The sequence below is a fragment of the Sinocyclocheilus anshuiensis genome, unplaced genomic scaffold, assembly GCF_001515605.1.
Source record: "Sinocyclocheilus anshuiensis isolate Anshui unplaced genomic scaffold, SAMN03320099.WGS_v1.1 scaffold392, whole genome shotgun sequence".
Classification (NCBI taxonomy): domain Eukaryota; kingdom Metazoa; phylum Chordata; class Actinopteri; order Cypriniformes; family Cyprinidae; genus Sinocyclocheilus; species Sinocyclocheilus anshuiensis.
In genome coordinates this window covers 2,956,702-2,967,665 of record NW_015557091.1, presented here as the reverse complement: position 1 = coordinate 2,967,665, position 10,964 = coordinate 2,956,702, and positions in this window count along the sequence as shown.

Sequence of the window (10,964 nt, the reverse complement as noted above, 5' to 3'; positions counted from 1 at the left end):
CTCCTCCCCCTCTTCCTCTCCATCTCCCTACTCCCTCTCCACTTCTACTCTTCCTCTTCCTTCATTTTTTTCTCTACTCATTACTCCTCTTCCTCTTCCTCTCCGTACTCCCTCTCCACTTCCTACTCTTCCTCTTCCTTCATTTCTTTCTCTACTCCTTACTCCTCCTCCTCCTCCTCTTCCTCTCCACTGCCTTATATTCATGAGGGGGAGAGAGCGGCCCCCTGCAGTGCTGCCATACGTGCTCCTCTCTGTACACCTGACCAGAGCTAGTGACACAAGCCCACAACCACAGAGAGAGAGAGCGAGAGAGAGAGAGAGAGAGGAACAGGATGAGGGACGTGCTACAGCTGTCTCTGTGACAGGCTCGGAGTCTGCTGCTGCTGCTGCTGCCGATTGCTCTGCAAACAGCCTCTGCGTCCATACTGTCCAGATACAAACTTGTTCATGTCGTTTTGCCTGGTCGACTTTTTTGACATGGAATCGCCCACCAAAGAGATTGAGGATTTTGAGAACAACTCTCTGAAGTACCTACAAGCGGATCAGATTGAGAAGATCTGGCTCAGACTGCGAGGACTGTGAGTAGAGTTGTACACTTTCTGTCTCTGTGCATGAGTGAGCAACATGTATATGGATTAGAATTTTACTAAAAAGCTAAAATCAAAATAGCACAATAATAATAGTAATGTTTTATTGGAATTATGAAGTATAAACGTACTTATTTTAAATTAAGTTTAACAGAGTCTTAATAAAAAAAACGGAAACTAAAATTATACATTATAAAGAGTAAAGTAATATAATTGTAATTAATAGAAATTGCTAATGAATTAAGAATTAATGGAAAGTATTATTGTAAGGTAAATTGATTAAAAATGTTACTTATATAAATAATTTTCACACATGAAGTAAATTCATTAAGAATATAATGCACTACAAATATAAATAAAAATATAAAAAAAATAAATGGGTCAAAGACGAAAAAGGGTTTAAGCATAAAAACAATAAGTGTAATACTGCTTTAAATTGTTGTTGTTTTTCCCCCCAAAAAATTAAAAATTTTCTGATTAATTTAATTGCAATTTTGTTTTTTGTTTTTCTGAGCAAAATGTAACATTCAGTGTAACAATCTTTTCAGGCATATTTACAACAAAAATCAATTTATGACATATTAAAAGACTAATTACTTTCACCCCAAAATACTAATTAGGTTTTGCCCATTTGTCAGTAAGAATTTTTTACTCATTTAAAACACAATCAAATTTAATATGCTCCCTTATTCTTTTATATATTTTAATATGTACATATTATGAATTTTTACATAAATATTGTGTTACACTGAATGACAATGTAACATTATTTCAACCAAATTTGGACATTTTATTCTCCAAAAGCTATTTTAAAACACTTTACTTGCATTTAATATGCTTTCTATGGACATAAAATCACTTTTGTAAATTTCTTTTGATGTGGACATCTTAACATCTTTGACCCAAATATAAATAAAAATATAAATAAAAAAATATAATATGAATAAAAATATAAATAAAATAATTCATTACAAATTACACAATATAATGGTACTGTTTCATAGTAATGTGAAGTATAAAAGGGACATAAAAATTTTTATTTTAACAAAAATTAATCATTGTGCGGATGACTGAGTCATAATAAAAGTAACAGAACAAGAATCTTATATTAAATAGGCTGCGGTCATTTATACTTAAATATATGCTGTTACTCTGAATAACGAAGGCACATTAATTCACCCATAATTTGACATTTTATTTTTACTATCAAACATGAAAGTAGACACTTTACTTCCACTTAATATGCTTTCTATGGACATAAAATCACTTTTGTAAATTTCTTTTGATGTGGACATCTTAACATCTTTGACCCAAATATAAATAAAAATATAAATAAAAAAATATAATATGAATAAAAATATAAATAAAATAATTCATTACAAATTACACAATATAATGGTACTGTTTCATAGTAATGTGAAGTATAAAAGGGACATAAAAATTTTTATTTTAACAAAAATTAATCATTGTGCGGATGACTGAGTCATAATAAAAGTAACAGAACAAGAATCTTATATTAAACAATAGTAAATAAATAAATTTCAATATGATTATGCTTATAAAAATGCTTATTAATTACAGTTTAATCATAACAAATTAAAAAGACAACTATGATTCAGAAAGTATTATTTTAAGCATTAAGTTAATTAAATAATTATGCAGTACAAAGCATGAAAGAAGAATAAAATTAGTAGAAAATGATTGTGAGTTAAACTTACTTTTTATGGTACTTTCCATGTTTTTATTGGGTGATTTGCAGTAGATGGCTTTCTAATGTGATGCCGACATATTTATGAAAGTGAGATGCAGGTCAGGGTTAATGGGTCACTTTCAGTACAAACATCCTCTTCACGTGTGGCTCTGTTCCCAGACGCAAAAGCAACCTCATCTTCCATTAAAAGTGTTTCCAGTTGATCACTATTTAGAATGCATTTGTTTGAAAACTAGGCTGCCAACAGATCCAGCATATTAAAACGAAATATTTGCAAAGTGCAAGTATTTGCGGAGGAATTACAGAAGGGAAATGTAATGTTTGAATCTGTCACTGAAACTAGATCGGGAAAATAAATACACCAAAATAGACTAAACTGAAAAATCTGAAAGTTGCATGCCTTTTTTTTTTCTTTGATGACACAAGTTTCATTGAAATAAATGTTAATGAGTATAATGTTGCAGAAAAACATGCCTGTGGACGACTTTATTACCTACATGAAATAGTAGCATGTGCAACTTATTTCCTATCGTCGTCTTATTTCTTGCCAATGAATGAAAGAAATCGCTTATTCTGAATTTATGTGGACAGTAATGACCGTGTATGTTATCACAAGGGGATTTTATTGTTTGCCGTTGCAGTGATTGATCTAATCCTTCACTGTGTCATTCCACATTAAGCCTCTGAATGCTAATCCCTGTTATAAACGGCAAAATATCTTCCAGATTTGGTATTAGATTTATGACAACTGCGTTCGCTGTGACGGTGGAGTTGCTGTCAGCCTGGGGTCCCTGAACCCAGATGGGGAAGTCAGACAGCTGTTATTTGTCCTGAAACAAGGGCCATCAACATTGCCATAATGGCACCGGTCAAGAGCAGGGCGAAACTGAACCAAAGTCATCCTGTTTCTGCTTTATTTCCCTTTTAACCCCACTTTATTGAGCTTATTAAGAACTTAATTGTGCACCAAGGGAAATGAGACCTGTGTCGACACCATTGGACACTGAGAAAAATACACACCTTTAAAAGTTTAAGGCTGTAATAAAGGCAGGCATTCCTCATGGTAAGAGCTAACGCTGAGATTAAATGGGCAGAGAGAGAGGAAGGCGTTTTGATGATGATGATGATGATGAAGATGACAGGAAGTTAAGGTTAAAGGTCGCTGATCCGTTCAGATCACTCCTCCTTTCGCTGATCATGTAAATAGCAGCGATTGTGTCTTAGTCTCTCCAGGCTCTTCTGAAGGTGATGTCATCATCATCTAAGTTGACCAATCAGAACGTTTGTCTTCTTATGGCTTGAGAACAGCTGCAGTTGAGATGTTTTACTAAACACTGGTTGACACAATCTGTATTGTATAAAGTGCTATATAAATAAAGGTGACATGACTTGACTTGGCAACCCAAATAGAACAGCTACAGACGTCCTCTTACATCAGCCAGAGACTAAACACACACACAAAAAAAGCTTTAACCTGTCAGTAATGACTGTGATCTAGAATGGGACACTAAAGACTGGAGTAATGATGCTGAAAATTCAGCTTTGCATCACAGGAATACAATACTTTTTATTTTATCTTTAGTATTTTATTTGATTTTTGCTTGCACTGTTTTAATGCTTTATATTTTATTTGTATTGTAACTTATGTATTTTATTTTAAAACTATGTTATAATTATTATTACCTGCCTGTCTTGGCCAGGACAAAAGAGATTTTTAATCTTGTATTTTTTGTATATTTTATAACTTTTATAACTATTTTTCATTCAGATTTTTACAGGGGAAAATGGTCAGCGATACAGTGAATATCCAACAAAATCAGTGGTCATTTCTGGTTTGTCTGTGCTCATTTGTACTGCCACTGGCATTTTGTCCAATGTTTGCATCTTGACCCATACTGATACCCAAGCTGAAGTCCAGGGAGTGTATAACAGCCATCATTGTGGACTTTTCTGATGATCCAATTAAGACTGGCTTCCCAGTCAGAGGCAGCACAGCCATTACAGGCTCCTGCAGCACTTCAATCTGTTTCTCACACATGGCATAATGAACACTGGGGCATTCAAACTCACCAGAGCACTGTGCAGATGGGGTTTGTTTACACGTTATCGTGAGGTTCTCTTTTCTTTTGGACTTTTTGTGGTGTGGAAACTAGCTTTGATGTGGTTTGAACCCAACAGTCTGTCGGCGTTCAACTTTCTTCTCCTCATAGCTTGGTGTCATTCTGATAGACTGCATGTGAAGCTGATTAGCTTTGCCAAGTTGGAATGGAGCGGAGATAAATATTTAGAAACCACCGACAGATGAAAATTCTCTTTCGCACTGGAGCGTTTAGACTTTTTACACAAAAACATCTCAAACGATTGAGTCAGTCAGCGATCCAGAGCTGCGTTTTGGCATTCGTGAGTTTCTTGCGCTAGCTGAATGCATTCAGCTCTTGAGGTATTGTCTCGTCATGCCGCCGCTGACTGATTTCAGCTTGTTAATTGATTGCTTCATAGCCAGTGAATCACAGCCCCCACACCTGATAATTAACAAGATAATTACTCCAGGCAAAGAGTGACATATTTAACAAGCATTTTCACCTTACAACACCAATGCCCTCCCCCGGGAGCCACTGTCGCTGGTGTGTTTTGTCAATTGAATACAAAACAGGGAGACAAAATCGATGCCAATGTCATTTGCCATTCTTTAGTCTATCTTTATGCACTTCTCGCATAGACTTCAAGTGGGCTTTACTGATCATATTATTCCATACTCCTGAAGAGTCCCATGCCCACAGGGGTTTGCGGGGATTAAATGTGCTGTTCTGCTGAAGAGTGCCGTGCCGATTATGGGTACGCTTCGCTTTGATCTGTCCTTCAATTTGCCGGCAGTGAGATTGAGAGCAGAAATGAGTCTGGGTTTATCTCAAAGAGCAGGGGAGCAATCCACACGACGACCCCTCGTTCCCTGCTGCTCCCACACAAAAATGGGATACAGGTGCTGACTAGCATTCCTTTGGGAAGATTTCCATGCGCATCATAACATATCGCCCTGCCAACAACAAAAATAGGTGTTTTGGAGGTTCAGACTGCCTGAATTATGATTGATATATCTGCTTTGCAAGATGATATTTAAGTATTGGGAAAGATGATGCCTGGATTTTTTAAAAGGAATTAATTCAAAGCATTTCAAGACATAAAAGCTAAAGTGTGCAAAGAAAACAAAAATAACAACTTAAAAATATTCAAAAATGTCTTCTCTTCTGTGTTAGTCTTCGACGTGCATTCTCAAGAGTGAACGCACGTCGAAGACTGAACGTGGTAGTTCTGTTGCTGTCTATGGGAGGGTCAGAAAGCTCTCGGATTTCATCAAAATATCTTAATTTGTGTTCCGAAGATGAACAAAGGTCTTATGGGTTTGGAACGACATGATCGTGAGTAATTAATGACAGAATTTCCATTTTTGGGTGAACTACCCCTTTAACAGCTATGCTGGCATGTACAGTCGAAAAATTGATGTCACTGCCAATACTTTTGGCCACGGCTGTATTATTGTTATATTGTTTGATTATAAGTAATCAAATTTTATTATAATTTTCCTGATCCAGTCAATTCCAAATAGATAAAATGAGGTCCCATCTAATTTATTTTCTTCTTTTCAAGTTACACTGGCTATATTGCAGATTGCAGTAGTAAAATAGGTTGCTAATGTACTGATTAGGATACTAAATCCATCCAATCAATGCACACTATATCTGATTTCAATTAAATACACATTTAACACTTTATTGCCACTATTAAAGAATATTATACTTTATTTTTAACTTAAAAAAACCCCTCTCCAAGCTGATATGCATTAAAAAAGGGAGAAGAATGAGGAATGAACTCAGGTTGGTTGCATCAAAAGACAAATCTACTGGTCTTAAGTTTGCATTTAAAATTTGTAAACAGAAACGGTCCATTTTCCATTGTCAATATGTTGTGATGTACAGTATGAAGCATTGCTCGCACAAGTCTCTTTCAGACCAACCAGTTTTCTGTCGCTAATCACAGTGAATTTGTGTGACCAACTCGCCCTCATGTGAAACTCCCAATCGCACAGACTCATATTGAAATGAAGGGAATTTGCCCATGAAATTTTGCAGAGCAACAGTAGATGTGACCGTACTTTTACTCTCCATGCCACTGTTCCAACCACCAGCTTGGTTTCTTTTGTAATTTTGTCTGGCTGAAACAGACAAAGTTAGTTGAAATAGCCTTTGCGAACAAGACAGACTGTTGGTACTTAGTGTAAATAGCCACCCCGTTACAAATTTTTTTTTTGCATTGTAAAGTGCTACAAACATGGCATTAAACTTACCATGACTTAGTAATGCCAGTCGTCTTGTTTCCCCAGAGTTTCGCTTTCTGCTTTGGCTGGTGTAGATGACTTGCAGAAAAATAGCTTGCGTGGAAGGAGACCGTATACAGTAACTGTGATGGAAAGTCATGACCTTGGGACTTCAGTTGTGGTTATCAAACAGATTTATAGATGTGTTCGAAATAATGGCACAAAGAATATCAGCAGTTTACTCCTCAGGCAAGCTAAAACCCAGAAGCCTCTCCTCAACATTCGCACACTCTTTAATACTCTGCTCCTGGTCGTTGCTTTTGCATGAGGGACATACTGGTGACCTCTGACCTCGCTCTTCATTCCCATGCAGATATCTGTATGGCATACTGATTAAACGACTGCGACTCCAACTGCAAAAATACTGTTGAGGGGATAAACACTCTTTTCTCCTGGAGCAGACAGATCTGGCTTTGGCCCAAGCTCACATAGCTCTTCAGCTGCATAAAATCAGCACAGCTGTGATGAGTTTGGCCGCAGATGACCTATCGTGCACGATGGGGCTCCTCCTGGGCCTGGGTCGTGGGAGCAGAATGAGGCCGATGTTCAAACCATTATTTACAATTAGCTTAAATCATATGCATGTTCTCTTCAGAATTATATTTATTTCAGATTCAGTTCTTTTAAAAGTGAAATGTGTAATTTTTAGTGTCACCAAACAGAACTGCGAAAATAATGACTAATTTCCTCCAATGGGAATCATGATGCCAAAGACTCATCAAACTCTGTTCAGGATGAATTGAGCTATTTTAGAACAATTTTAGTTTAAATTTTTGCAGGCCTCGTGAGTATCTGTCTATCTGTCACGGGAGAACTACATCTTTATTATCTGTCTCTGGCAGAGACCTTTAGTTGGAAATGCCACTCAGGCATGAGGAGATCTGAGGTGTTTAACTCTGATGTTGGGAGAGCTTTGCTCTAAAGCTGATATTCTCTGTGCCGGTTGATGAGACGCAAAACACTGAGGATTTGTTAGGCTTTGCAGCTGCGGACTATGAATAAGCAGGTATAAAGTATATTCTCTATCCTTTCTGTCTTATATGTAATCCCTTAGAAGAGCAAACATTGTTATTGGTGCTTGCTAAAGGAGTCAATATGTAGGGTTATAAAACCACAAACATTATACCTGAAATTATCAAAGAACATGTGGCTTGTTGAGGAGAGGTATGATATAAATGTTTACAGTGATCAGAGATTAGAAAAAAATGTTAGAAAAATCCCATACAATTTCTTTTCCAGTAAATGTGTCTAAAAGTCCAACAATATACATTTACTAGATAAAAGTTAAATTTTTGCAGTGTTGCTTTTCAAGTAATTTTTTTTTTTGTGTGTTGAGATATTTTAACTGGAAATTAAAACGTGCAAAGGATTTTATTTTTTTATTTTATTTTATTTATTTATTTATTTTTGCATTGTGGCAATAACATTTTGTACAGAAAGTGTACAAATCGAATTAAAATTATAATTCGTCACTCCCTGTCACCCTGAGGAAAGTAATATCAATAATCAGGCGCTACAGAGGGATGTTTATCCGAGATGCAGATGCTTTGAACCTGTTAAAGCTCTGGTGAAATGTCATGTTGTGTGGTATTAGTGAATAAATATCCCTATTCCACCAGCCGACAATTTTCATCCCATGTTTTGTGTTTTTCTTGCCACTTAATCTGCAAAGAGAAATATCATCTTGCTGACTAAATAGGCTGTAGTTGCTTGTGAAGGTTAGCAGAGAGCTACTGTACCTGCTTTTCTAGTTTATCATAATTTTACCAGGCTCTCCGTTTTGCCTTGGGATCCTGCTGCATTATATTGACTAAGTCTGTTAGGATGAACTCGTTTGTGGCTGCCGCTTTGTCTTAACTTCATCTTGGGAAACAGAAGGGATGGAAGGGTTTATGGTTTTACTGAAACTCATTTCAGCATAATTTAAACCATTCGGTGTGTTCTGCCAGCCTTGGAAATGTTTCAGATGATCAGAGCCAGGTTTGACTTGCTTTGGCTCTTGGAAATCAGACAATACGACTGCTTTGAATCAAATCTGGGTACTGCCATCAGGCTAAAGTGAGAAATGGGTTGATGGAGAAATTGACAGCCATCTATTCTGTTATTAAGGTGCTATCAGTGAATCTGCGTTCTGTGCTGAGACTCATTTTAATATTCATAGTTCTACAGCAGAGCCCTGAATGGCTTTAGTGTGAAATAAAGTAAGATGTCTGGCTACGTGGGAATAGCTGGCAAAGTGGCGTACTGTGAAACAGTGTGGAAAATGTTCAATCAGTGGCATAATGACCAATCAAAATTATAATTGCAGCAATACAAAGCTCTTGACCTTAAACCCAGACATTTATCTGCTTTTATAGCAGGGGAGGAGTTAAGCGTAGCTCTATGCTGCCTCTAATTGAGCCTTTGCTAAGCCTGTCTTAAAATGTTACTGACCATTCCTTCCTTAGCAACTGTTGCCATAATATCAGACCATCTTTTACTCTTTTTCTAATGTCTTTTGAAGTCCTATGTGTTTAAATGTTGCAAACATTGTAGAAACGTTAGGATCAGTTTTGCCAAACTAACACTGTTATATTAGCCTTCCCTAAGCCCCACCTTTAAAATGTTACTGACCAGCCCTTCCTTAACAACTGTTGCCATCTATCATATTATCAGACCAGCTTTTACTGTTTTTCTGAAGTAAATCTCTTAGAATCTTATGTGTTTAAAGGGATTATTCATCCAAAAATGAAAATTACCCCATGATTTACTCACCCTCAATCCATCCTAGGTGTATATGACTTTCTTCTTTCAGACCAATACAATCGGAGTTATGTTAAAAAATGTCCTGTCTCTTCCAAGCTTTATAATAGCAGTGAATGGGTGTTGAGATTTTGAAGTACAACAAAGTGCATCCATTTATCATAAAAAGTGCCCCACATGGCTCCGGCGGGGTTAATAAAGGCCTTCTGAAGCGAATTGATGCGTTTGTGTGAGAAAAATATCCATCTTTAAAACTTTATAAACTGTAATCTCTAGCTTCAACTAAAGCAGTACACGAGAGAGTGGCATTCCAGCAGATGGGTAGGTGTAGCATAAGCTCCGGTAAGAAGTGACGAACGCGGAATCGCAGTGGAGAGAGCAAAACAAAAATCCATTTAATCCACTTCATGAGTACATTTTACTGAAATTTCAAGTAGGATTCTTTGTAAAGCTTCTCTGAGTATATTAGTGAGTGACGTGACATGTGGCCAAGTATGGTGACCCATACTCGGAATTAGTGCTCTGCATTTATCCCATCCAAAGTGCACACACACAGCAGTGAACACACACACACCCGGAGCAGTGGGCAGCCATTTTTTTGCTGCGGCACCCGGGGAGCAGTTGGGGGTTCGGTGCCTTGCTCAAGGGCACCTCAATCATGGTTTTGAAGGTGGGAGAGAGCACTGTATTTCACTTTTACAGCGTTCACTCCCCCCACCAACAATCCCTGCCGGTACGAGACTCGAACCCACAACCTTTGCGTTACGAGTCCGACTCTCTAACCATTAGGCCACGACTTCCTCAAAAGGGGCGGAATAAAGGGTCAGTTGTGCACTTCTGGAATTCTATTATATATTAAGTCATATCCTGTCATGTGAATAAATCAGATCAGACTGGGCATTGATTCGGCCCCCTGTGAGCCATTATGGAGGTCTGGACCTTTCTGAAAGACTCCAGATGGACCTGGCAAATGCTGTGTCAACACTTTGGCCTTCAAACTCTCTTGCCATCGCACCAGACCACCAGCCAGTGAGACAATTAGTGACCTGGACAGAACAGACACAACTGTTTCACACAACTGAGTCAACTGTTTCTGTCTGCCCAGCTGCTCAACAGACAAAACAGTGGCTGTATTTAGAGTTTCCCCATCCTGGCCAATTCCACAGCAGCCTCTCTGGTCTTAATTAGTGATGACGGGCAGTAAATGGTGTGTTGTTATGGCCATTAAACTTTTCACCCACTGTTAGCATCATTGGCTATGCCGCCCATGAGCCACTGCTGCTTCTGTCTCCACGGTTACAGAGGAACAGGGCTTTTCCTCCCAGACTGGACAGATTCTCTGGAACTTCTACCAAGAGCTCACCGTAGTCCAGCAGTGCCAGGACTTTACATGAGCTCTGAGCAGGAACTGAGTGACTGTAGACATGGAGCCAAAGTCTTTAAAGGCAAATCAGTCCACTTGATGGCTATTTTGGCAGTAGCCACATCCCCATATCTATGTCAATGGAGAAAGATAGAAATCAAATTAGTTTTGGCTAATTCATAATAATAT